Here is a 12,429-nt window from a genome sequence, read left to right as displayed (position 1 = left end):
CTTTGCATCAATTCCAGCATTGCAGACCTTTGGCATTCTAGCAGTTAATTTACTGAAGTAATCTGGAGACATTTCCCCCCATGCTTCCAGAAGCCCCTCCACAAGTTGGTTTGGTTGATGGGCACTTTTTGCACCATACGGTCAAGCTGCTCCCACAACAGCTCAATGGGGCTGAGATCTGGTGACTGCACTGGCGGCTCCATTACAGATAGATACCAGCTGCTGTTTTTTCCCCTAAATAGTTCCTGCATAATTTGGAGGTGTGCTTTGGGTCCTTGTTCTGTTGTAGGATGAAATTTGCTCCAATCAAGCGCTGTCCACAGGGTATGACATGGCGTTGCAAAATGGAGTGATAGCCTTCCTTATTCAATATCCCTTTTACCTTGTACAAATCTCCCACCAGCACCAAAGAAACCCCAGACCATCACATTACCTCCACCATGCTTGACAGATGGCGTCAGGCCCTCTTCCAGCATCTTTTCAGTTGTTCTGCGTCCCACAAATGTTCTTCTGTGTGATCCAAACTTGGATTTGTCTGTCCATAACTCTTTTTTCCAATCTTCCTCTGTCCAATGTCTGTGTTCTTTTGCCCATATTAATCTTTTATTAGCCAGTCTCAGATATGGCTTTTTCTTTGCCACTCTGCCCTGAAGGCCAGCATCCCAGAGTCGCCTCTTCAATGTAGACGTTGACACTGGCATTTTGCGTGTGCTATTTAATGAAGCTGCCAGTTGAGGACCTGTGAGGCGTTGATTTCTCAAACTACAGACTCGAATGTACTTGTCTTGTTGCTCAGTTGTGCAGCTGGGCCTCACACTTCTCTTTCTACTCTTGTTAGAGCCTATTTGTGCTCTGCTCTGAAGGGAGTAGTACACACCATTGTAGGAAATCTTCAGTTTCTTGAAAATTTCTCGCATGTAATAGCCTTCATTTCTAAGAACAAGAATTGACTGTCAAGTTTCACATGAAAGTTCTTTTTTTCTGGCCATTTTGAGAGTTTAATGGAACCAACAAATGCAATGCTCCAGATTCTCAACCAGCTCAAAGGACGGTCAGGTTTATAGGTTCTCTAATCAGCCAAACTGTTTTCAGCTGTGCTAACATACTTGCACAAGGGTTTTCCAGGGTATTCTAACCATCCATTAGCGTTCTTACACAGTTAGCAAACACACAACACAAGTACTATAAGAACACTGGAGTTATGGTTGTTGGAAATGGACGTTTGCAGCTAGAATAGTAATTTACCACATTACCAAAGTATAGAGTGTATTTCTGAATCATTTATTGTTAGCTTCATTGGAAAAAACTGTGCTTTTCTTTCAAAAATAAGGAAATTTTTAAGTGACCCTAAACTTTATAACAGTAGTGTACACTAAATACTTCCATGTACCCAGTTTTAGATTAAACCAATGGTGTAACTAACAGACGATTTTTACACATCCAACTTTCACGGTTTGAGTATGGCCTGCAATGTCTGAACCGGCTGCAAGTCTTCTGACCTGACCTGTTGTGAATTCTGTGGCAGAGCTCCCTCCTGTGGTCACAAGTGGTATTTCGGTTGATTCTCTCTGTGAGCTTCCGTTGGTGGAGGAAAGTGGTACTGCGGCTTCTGAGTTTCCTTGCTCAGGTGATATGGTGAAGTCGTTAGGTGCTGCTCTACTTAACTCCACCTAGTGCTTTGATCCTGGCCTCCTGTCAATGTTCTAGTGTTGGACCTGTTTCCTCCTGGATCGTTCCTGTGGCCTGCTGCTCTGCATAGCTAAGTTCTGCTTTGCTATTTTGTTTGCTATTTTTTCTGTCCAGCTTGTCTATTTGTTTGCTGGAAGCTCTGGGACGCAGAGGGTGTACCTCCGTGCCGTTAGTTCGGTACGGAGGGTCTTTTTGCCCCCTTTGCGTGGTTTTGTAGGGTTTTGTGTTGACCGCGGGGTTACCTTTCCTATCCTCGCTCTGTTCAGAAAGTCGGGCCTCACTTTGCTAGATCTATTTCATCTCTACGTTTGTCTTTTCATCTTAACTCACAGTCATTATATGTGGGGGCTGCCTTTCCTTTGGGGTATTTCTCTGAGGCAAGGTAGGCTTATTTTCTATCTTCAGGCTAGCTAGTTTCTCAGGCTGTGCCGAGTTGCATAGGGAGCGTTAGGCGCAATCCACGGCTGCCTCTAGTGTTGTTGGAGAGGATTAGGGATTGCGGTCTGCAGAGTTCCCACGTCTCGGAGCTCGTTCTATGATTTTGGGGTTTTGTCAGATCACTGTATGTGCTCTGACCTCTATGTCCATTGTGGTACTGAATTGCCTAATCATAACAATACAGGAGGACAAAAGTACTAATGATTCTCAATAGAGGGAAAAAAGAAGTTCTGAGACCATTTTTTTTTCTCTGCACTGTGTTTTGCCTTTTTTTTCCCCTAGACATTTGGGTGGTTCAGTACACAGGTGTAGCGATGGACATTAGAAGTCTGTCTTCATGTGTGGATCAGCTCTCGGCAAGAGTACAAAAGATTCAAGACACTATTGATCAGAAATCTATGTTAGAACCAAGAATTCCTATTCCTGATTTGTTTTTTGGAGATAGAACTAAGTTTCTGAGTTTCAAAAATAATTGTAAACTATTTCTGGCCTTGAAACATCGCTCCTCTGGTGATCCAGTTCAACAGGTTTTGATCATTATTTATTTTTTGCGTGGCGACCCTCAGGACTGGGCAATTTCTCTTGCACCAGGAGATCCTGCATTAAGTAATATCGATGCGTTTTTCCTGGCGCTCGGATTGCTGTACGATGAACCTAATTCAGTGGATCAGGCAGAAAAAAATTTGCTGGCTCTTTGTCAGGGTCAGGATGAGATAGAGGTATATTGTCAGAAATTTAGAAAGTGGTCCGTGCTCACTCAATGGAATGAATCTGCGCTGGCAGCTATGTTCAGAAAGGGTCTCTCTGAAGCCCTTAAGGATGTCATGGTGGGATTTCCTATGCCTGCTGGTTTGAATGAGTCTATGTCTTTGGCCATTCAGATCGGTCGATGCTTGCGTGAGCGTAAATCTGTGCACCATTTGGCGGTATCACCTGAGCCTATGCAGTGCGATAGGACTTTGACCAGAGTTGAACGGCAAGAACACAGACGTCTGAATGGGCTGTGTTTCTATTGTGGTGATTCCACTCATGCTATCTTTGATTGTCCTAAGCGCACTAAGCGGTTCGCTAGGTCTGCCACCATTGGTACGGTACAGTCAAAATTTCTTCTGTCCGTTACCTTGATCTGCTCTTTGTCATCATATTCTGTCATGGCATTTGTGGATTCAGGCGCTGCCCTGAATTTGATGGACTTGGAGTATGCTAAGCGTTGTGGGTTTTTCTTGGAGCCCTTGCAGTGTCCTATTCCATTGAGAGGAATTGATGCTACGCCTTTGGCCAAGAATAAGCCTCAGTACTGGACCCAGCTGACCATGTGCATGGCTCCTGCACATCAGGAGGTTATTCGCTTTCTGGTGTTGCATAATCTGCATGATGTGGTCGTGTTGGGGTTGCCATGGCTACAAGTCCATAATCCAGTATTAGATTGGAAATCCATGTCACTGTCCAGCTGGGGTTGTCAGGGGGTACATGGTGATGTTCCATTTCTGTCAATTTCGTCATCCACCCCTTCTGAGGTTCCAGAGTTCTTGTCTGATTACCGGGATGTATTTGATGAGCCCAAGTCCGATACCCTACCTCCGCATAGGGATTGTGATTGTGCTATCAATTTGATTCCTGGTAGTAAATTCCCAAAAGGTCGACTGTTTAATTTATCTGTGCCTGAGCACGCCGCTATGCGCAGTTATGTGAAGGAGTCCCTGGAGAAGGGGCATATTCGCCCGTCATCATCGCCATTAGGAGCAGGGTTCTTTTTTGTAGCCAAGAAGGATGGTTCGCTGAGACCTTGTATAGATTACCGCCTTCTAAATAAGATCACGGTTAAATTTCAGTACCCCTTGCCGTTGTTATCTGATTTGTTTGCTCGGATTAAAGGGGCTAGTTGGTTCACCAAGATAGATCTTCGTGGTGCGTATAATCTTGTGCGAATTAAGCGAGGCGATGAATGGAAAACTGCATTTAATACGCCCGAGGGTCATTTTGAGTATCTAGTAATGCCATTCGGACTTGCCAATGCTCCATCAGTGTTTCAGTCCTTTATGCATGACATCTTCCGAGAATACCTGGATAAATTCCTGATTGTGTACTTGGATGACATTTTGATCTTCTCGGATGATTGGGAGTCTCATGTGAAGCAGGTCAGAACGGTTTTTCAGGTCCTGCGTGCTAATTCTTTGTTTGTGAAGGGATCAAAGTGTCTCTTTGGTGTTCAGAAGGTTTCATTTTTGGGGTTCATCTTTTCCCCTTCTACTATCGAGATGGACCCTGTTAAGGTCCAAGCCATCCATGATTGGACTCAGCCGACATCTCTGAAAAGTCTGCAAAAGTTCCTGGGCTTTGCTAATTTTTATCGTCGCTTCATCTGCAATTTTTCTAGTATTGCTAAACCATTGACCGATTTGACCAAGAAGGGTGCTGATGTGGTCAATTGGTCTTCTGCTGCTGTGGAAGCTTTTCAAGAGTTGAAGCGTCGTTTTTCTTCTGCCCCTGTGTTGTGTCAACCAGATGTTTCACTTCCATTCCAGGTCGAGGTTGATGCTTCTGAGATTGGAGCAGGGGCTGTTTTGTCGCAGAGAAGTTCTGATTGCTCGGTGATGAAACCATGCACCTTCTAATCCAGGAAGTTTTCGCCTGCTGAGCGAAATTATGATGTGGGCAATCAAGAGTTGCTGGCCATGAAGTGGGCATTCGAGGATTGGCGTCATTGGCTTGAAGGAGCTAAGCATCGCGTGGTGGTCTTGACTGATCATAAGAACTTGACTTATCTCGAGTCTGCTAAGCGGTTGAATCCTAGACAGGCTCGTTGGTCGCTGTTTTTTGCCCGTTTTGACTTTGTGATTTCGTACCTTCCGGGCTCTAAAAATGTGAAGGCGGATGCTCTGTCTAGGAGTTTTGTGCCCGACTCTCCGGGTTTGTCTGAGCCGGCGGGTATCCTCAAGGAAGGAGTAATTGTGTCTGCCATCTCCCCTGATTTGCGGCGGGTGCTGCAAAAATTTCAGGATAATAAACCTGATCGTTGCCCAGCGGAGAAACTGTTTGTCCCTGATAGGTGGACGAGTAGAGTTATCTCTGAGGTTAATTGTTCGGTGTTGGCTGGTCATCCTGGAATCTTTGGTACCAGAGAGTTAGTGGCTAGATCCTTTTGGTGGCCATCTCTGTCGCGGGATGTGCGTACTTTTGTGCAGTCCTGTGGGATTTGTGCTCGGGCTAAGCCCTGCTGTTCTCGTGCCAGTGGGTTGCTTTTGCCCTTGCCGGTCCCGAAGAGGCCTTGGACACATATCTCTATGGATTTTATTTCAGATCTTCCCGTTTCTCAAAAGATGTCAGTCATTTGGGTGGTCTGTGATCGCTTCTCTAAGATGGTCCATTTGGTACCCTTGTCTAAATTGCCTTCCTCCTCTGATTTGGTGCCATTGTTCTTCCAGCATGTGGTTCGTTTACATGGCATTCCAGAGAATATCGTTTCTGACAGAGGTTCCCAGTTTGTTTCGAGGTTTTGGCGAGCCTTTTGTGGTAGGATGGGCATTGACTTGTCTTTTTCCTCGGCTTTCCATCCTCAGACTAATGGCCAGACTGAACGAACCAATCAGACCTTGGAAACATATCTGAGATGCTTTGTTTCTGCTGATCAGGATGACTGGGTGTCCTTTTTGCCTTTGGCTGAGTTCGCCCTTAATAATCGGGCCAGCTCGGCTACCTTGGTTTCGCCATTTTTCTGCAACTCTGGGTTCCATCCTCGTTTCTCTTCAGGACAGGTTGAGTCTTCGGACTGTCCTGGTGTGGATACTGTGGTGGACAGGTTGCAGCAGATTTGGACTCATGTAGTGGACAATTTGACCTTGTCCCAGGAGAAGGCTCAACATTTCGCTAATCGCAGACGCTGTGTGGGTCCCCGACTTCGTGTTGGGGATCTGGTTTGGTTATCTTCTCGTCATATTCCTATGAAGGTTTCCTCTCCTAAGTTTAAACCTTGTTTCATTGGTCTGTATAGGATTTCTGAGGTTCTTAATCCTGTGTCTTTTCGTCTGACCCTTCCAGATTCTTTTTCCATACATAACGTATTCCATAGGTCATTGTTGCGGAGATACGTGGCACCTATGGTGCCATCTGTTGACCCTCCTGCCCCGGTTTTGGTGGAGGGGGAGTTGGAGTATATTGTGGAGAAGATTTTGGATTCTCGTGTTTCAAGACGGAAACTCCAGTATCTGGTTAAATGGAAGGGTTATGCTCAGGAGGATAATTCCTGGGTTTTTGCCTCTGATGTCCATGCTCCCGATCTTGTTCGTGCCTTTCATGTGGCTCATCCTGGTCGGCCTGGGGGCTTTGGTGAGGGTTCGGTGACCCCTCCTCAAGGGGGGGGGTACTGTTGTGAATTCTGTGGCAGAGCTCCCTCCTGTGGTCACAAGTGGTATTTCGGTTGATTCTCTCTGTGAGCTTCCGTTGGTGGAGGAAAGTGGTACTGCGGCTTCTGAGTTTCCTTCCTCAGGTGATATGGTGAAGTCGTTAGGTGCTGCTCTACTTAACTCCACCTAGTGCTTTGATCCTGGCCTCCTGTCAATGTTCTAGTGTTGGACCTGTTTCCTCCTGGATCGTTCCTGTGGCCTGCTGCTCTGCATAGCTAAGGCTACGTTCACATTAGCGTTCCGCTAATGTGCGCCGCTGTTGCGTCGGCGACGCAGCGGCGACGCGCCCCTATGTTTAACATGGGGGACGCGTGCGTTTTTTTGTTGCGTTTTCCGACACGTGCGTCGTTTTCGACACTAGCGTCGGACGCAAGAAAATGCAACAAGTTGCATTTTTCGTGCGTCCGATTTTCGTCAAAAAACGACGCACGCGTCGCAAAACGCAGCGTTTTTGCGTGCGTTTTTGGTGCATCGTGCGTTGCGTCGCCGACGCACCGGCACGCAACGCTAATGTGAACGTAGCCTAAGTTCTGCTTTGCTATTTGTTTGCTATTTTTTCTGTCCAGCTTGTCTGTTTGCTGGAAGCTCTGGGACGCAGAGGGTGTACCTCCGTGCCGTTAGTTCGGTACGGAGGGTCTTTTTGCCCCCTTTGCGTGGTTTTGTAGGGTTTTGTGTTGACCGCGGGGTTACCTTTCCTATCCTCGCTCTGTTCAGAAAGTCGGGCCTCACTTTGCTAGATCTATTTCATCTCTACGTTTGTCTTTTCATCTTAACTCACAGTCATTATATGTGGGGGCTGCCTTTCCTTTGGGGTATTTCTCTGAGGCAAGGTAGGCTTATTTTCTATCTTCAGGCTAGCTAGTTTCTCAGGCTGTGCCGAGTTGCATAGGGAGCGTTAGGCGCAATCCACGGCTGCCTCTAGTGTTGTTGGAGAGGATTAGGGATTGCGGTCTGCAGAGTTCCCACGTCTCAGAGCTCGTTCTATGATTTGGGGGTTTTGTCAGATCACTGTATGTGCTCTGACCTCTATGTCCATTGTGGTACTGAATTGCCTAATCATAACACTGACCTCATTAACGTCATATATACCTACTAGATGGTGGCCCGATTCTAACGCATCGGGTATTCTAGAATATGTATGTATGTATATAGCAGCCACATAGTATATAGCAGAGGCCACGTAGTATATAGCAAATACTACGTGGCCTGTGCTATATACTATGTGGCTGCTATATACATACATACATATTCTAGAATACCCGATGCGTTAATACAGGCCATGCAGTATATAACAGTGGCCATGCAGTATATAACACAGCCCAAACAGTATATAACACAGCCCACATACTATATAACACAACCCACACAGTATATAGCAGCCACGCAGTATATAACACAGGCGACGTAGTATATAACACAGGCCACGCAGTATAAAACACAGGGCATGTAGTATATAGCACAGCCCACGCAGTATATCACCCAGCCCACGGAGTATATAACAGCCCACATACTATATAACACAGCCACGTAGCATATAGCACAGCCCACGCAGTATATAGCAGCCACGCAGTATATAACACAGGCGACACAGTATATAACACAGCCCACGTAACATATAACACAGGGCACGTAGTATATAGCACAGCCCACGGAGTATATCACACAGCCCACGGAGTATATAACACTGCCCATGTAGTATATAGCAGCCACGCGGTGTATAACACTGCCCACGCAGTATTTAGCAGTGTGGGCACCGTATCCCTGTTAAAAAAAATAATTAAAATAAAAAATAGTTATATGCTCACCCCCTAGGATCCAGCGAAACACTGGCGATGCGCGCACGGCTGCCGCCATCTTCCGTTCCCAGGATGCATTGCAAAATTACCCAGATGACTTAGCGGTCTCGTAATTTCGCAATGCATCTCTGGGAACGGAAGATGGCGGCTGGCGCGAGCGCATCGTCCGACGACGGAAGGTGAGAATAGCAGGTTTTTTGTTTTTTTATTATTTTTAACATTACATCTTTTTACTATTGATGCTGCATAGGCAGCATCAATAGTAAAAAAGTTGGGGACACACAGGGTTAATAGCAGCGGTAACGGAGTGCGTTACCCGCGGCATAACGTGGTCCGTTACCGCCGGCATTAACCCTGTGTGAGCGGTGACTGGAGGGGACTACGGAGCGGGCGCCGGGCACTGACTGCAGGGGAGTAGGGGAGGGACTAATTCTCGGCCGGGATGTGGCCGTCGCTGATTGGTCGCGGTAGCCATGACATGCAGCTGGCGAGACCAATCAGCGACGCGGGATTTCCGTTACGGAAGTTGCCGACAGAAAGACGGAAGTACCCCTTAGACAATTATATATATAGAAGAGGCTGTTGAACCTAGGTCAGGAGACCCGTGGTCAGTCCAGCCATCGCAGTCAGCTCTCATACCTTGAATACTGGATGTGTGAACCCGGCCTTAGGATCCCAAGGTTGATTCTGCACTTGGGTCCTGTTGGATACTGTGGGTCCTGAATTAGTAATACTGTAAGTGGTGCTTCTTTAAAGCATTTTTCTTTGGAATCCATAAATACACTGAAAAAAACCACCTATCATTGTTGCCATAACAGCTGAACTGGTAAATGCGGCCTATGTCTCATTTTCAGTGTAATACACATGCTGAATTTTCACCCTCATATGGCTGTAAGATAACAGCCACGTAGTCCGGTAACTACTAGCACTGGCATACTAACCAACATTTTAACCCAAACAGTATCAGCTAGAAAATCTCCCACTTTTGGATGGTTTTGCATATTCTCTATGCATTTTGTGGGTCAACACTGTAAAAAAAATAGGACAGTCGGAAGCTCAGGATACAGAAGCTTATCGTCTATCAATATTCTGCTGATGTAAAAAAATGGAATCTGGCACCTTTAGGCCGGCTGCGCTGCGGGAATGAAGAGCCTTGGAATTCCAAAATGGTTTTTATTAATACCAATACGTTTCTGTGCCGCAACGGCGCTTTTCTCAATGTATGAAAACCAATTTGTGGTTCTGCACGGCAAATGCACAGACCCCAAATTTCCCTAATGTTTTTATACTGAGCAATTGCTATTTATGCAGTTATCTAATATAATATTTAACCCCTTCCCGCCGCGGCCCTTTTTCGCTTTTGCATTTTCATTTTTCACTCCCCTCCTTCCCAGAGCCATAACTTTTTTATTTTTCAATATGTCAATTTGGCCATGTGAAGGCTTATTTTTTGCAGGACGAGTTGTACTTTTGAACGACACCATTGGTTTTACCATGTCTTGTACTAGAAAACGGGAAACAAATTCCAAGTGTGGTGAAATTGCAAAAAAAGTGTAATCCCACATTTGTTTTTTGTTTGGCTTTTTTTCTAGCTTCACTAAATGCTAAAACTGATGTTATGATTCTCCAGGTCATTACGAATTCATAGACCCCAAACATGTCTAGGTTATTTTTTATCTAAGTGATGAAAAAAAATTCAAAACTTTGCCTAAAAAAAAAAGAAAGCGCCATTTTCCGATACCTGTAGCGTCTCCATTTTTCGTGATCTGGGATCAGGTGAGGGCTTATTTTTTTGTGCCGAGCTGGCGTTTTTAATGATACCACTTTGGTGCGGATACGTTCTTTTGATCGCCCGTTATTGTATTTGAATGCAATGTCGCGGCAACCAAAAAAGCGTAATTTTGGCATTTCAAATTTTTTTCTCGCTACGCTGTTTAGCGATCAGGTTAATGCTTTTTTTTATTGATAGATCTGGCAATTCTGAGTGCGGGGATACCAAATATGTGTAAGTTTGATTTTTTTTTAATGGTTTTATTTAGGATGGGGCAAAAGGGGGGTGATTTAAGCTTTTATTTTTTTTAATTTTTTTCATATTTTTAAAAAGATTTTTTTTTTAACTTGTGCCATGCTTCAATAGCCTCCATGGGAGGATAGAAGCTGGCACCACTGGATCGGCTCTGCTACATAGCAGCGATCATCAGATCGCTGCTATGTAGCTGAAATGCAGGCTTGCTATGAGCGCCGACCACAGGGTGGCGCTCACAGCAGGCCGGCATCAGTAACCATAGAGGTCTCAAGGTCTATCATTACTGTCCTGACACATCGCCAACCTCTAATCATGTGACGGGTGTTGGCAATGAGCGCATTTCTGGTCGCGCGGCCGGAAGCGTTAGTTAAATGCCACTGTCAGTGTTTGACAGTGGCATTTAACAGGTTAATAGTGGTGGGTGAATCAGATTTCACCCGCCGCTATTGCGCGCACGTCAGTTGTACAAAACAGCTGACATGTCGCGACTTTGATGTGGGCTCACCGCCGGAGCCCACATCAAAGTGGGAGACACGACATGCGCCATACTAGTACTGCGCATGTCGTGAAGGGGTGAAGATATAAGTTCTTTTTACATGCTTTAGTCAACCTGGTTATGGTCCATAAAATGAAAAATCATTTAAAATTGTTTAAAGACCTCTTCCGATTTCTTTTTATTTTAAACCACTTTGCTGTTCATGTGTTCAGTCTTTTCAGTCTTTTTTTCACTTGAGGCTTAGAAAAATGCAAAAAAGAAGTTCTGATGAAATCTGCTCCAGACTTCTCACTGACTAATCAAAAGGCAGTGAAAAACTCTTCAGGAAAAAAACTCTTTAAAACTGCTCCAGGTAACTAAAATCTTCTACAAAAACTCCCCAAAATAGGAGCGAAGTGGATTATACATTTGTGCTCTCCTGAATGCCGAAATAGAGGCCACGCAGAGCACAGTGACTCTGCCTCATTGAAGTCCATGGCCCCGATGGGTGCTCCGTCTAAATCCCATTTTTTTGGGCTTGCATTGTAAGCCACAATGGAAAAAATGCAGTGTGAACCCGGCCTAGGCCACAGTTGCATTAGAAACTCATTGCAAATGGCTTGCTTATTGATAATGCTCCGGCGCATTTCCAGCTTAATTTGCATATGACAACTCCACTAGAATTCTCAGGACTTCACAGCCATATCATTGCTTCTAAATGTAAAAGTTCTGTCAAAGCAAAACTAATGCATGAGAGAATAAGGACTGGAACCTGACTGACAGTCATGCAATTCCTCCACATTTCTCTTCAACTCATTAGGGTAACTCTGCACCAATGTGATCACCAGTAAGCTATGCTGAGACTTATGGTTCACGTATACTAATACTATTCTATCTGTTCTCTATACTGTGTAATTGTGATACATTAGTACAAGACACACAGAATTATTTTTGCATAAAGATACAGCCAGGGAAATTAAGTTTCCCAAAAGGACAAGATGAATGAGAATTCCAGCACTGCCAATAAAATCATTTACATACCTCTTTGAGCTTGGAGACTCCGGGCTGGCAAAGATGCTTTGAAAAAGCTTGCCAACATCAGAAAGCAGCTGCACTACAGATCACAAAACTGCAAACATGCTTACAGCAGGGGAAGAAAGGCGGCAAATGAAGAGAAGAGCGAATTCAAGGCTTGTTTGCTTGTGTTACTGAGGACCTTGTTTATCCGTTCTACTAACACAAAGAGACTTAACAAAGTTGTCAGCAAACTTCTAACCTGCTGGATGGCTTTAATGGCCAAATGGGAAGACTTTAAAGAGATACAGGAACAAAAGTGAAAATTCATGAATAAGGACATACGGTATGTAAAATAAAGATTCTGGAGAATATCATTGTAATATCCTTCCCTATTCTTTAAAGACCTGTAGCCTATCCTTTGTTGATTGGTATAGACGGTATACTATAGTGGATCTCTCAGCTCTCCTGTGTGGTGTAGTATATAGAGGATCTGTCAGCTCTCCTGTGTGGTGTAGTATATAGAGGATGTGTCCCGTGTGGTGCAGTATATAGAGGATCTGTCAGCTCTCCTGTGTGGTGTAGTAT

The 12,429-nt window shown here is 44.9% G+C and overlaps 1 protein-coding gene across 15 annotated transcripts in view; it reads right to left on the bottom strand.

The window, feature by feature from the left end:
- LRRC7 (leucine rich repeat containing 7) overlaps positions 1-12,429 on the bottom strand; it is a 337,880-nt gene that overhangs the window by 257,314 nt on the left and 68,137 nt on the right. Inside the window, exon 1 of one of the 15 annotated variants that reach the window (XM_069738250.1) lies at positions 11,869-11,970. The exons of the other annotated variants lie outside the window; for them this stretch is intronic. The gene's annotated coding sequence lies outside the window, so the exon portion shown is untranslated. Of the gene's footprint in view, positions 1-11,868; positions 11,971-12,429 lie in introns of those variants that run through there. 15 annotated transcript variants of the gene reach the window in all.

Source organism: Ranitomeya imitator, chromosome 8, assembly GCF_032444005.1.
Source record: "Ranitomeya imitator isolate aRanImi1 chromosome 8, aRanImi1.pri, whole genome shotgun sequence".
NCBI lineage: Eukaryota > Metazoa > Chordata > Amphibia > Anura > Dendrobatidae > Ranitomeya > Ranitomeya imitator.
Note: the sequence above shows the minus strand (reverse complement) of the source record. Positions and strands in the feature narration are given on the sequence as shown.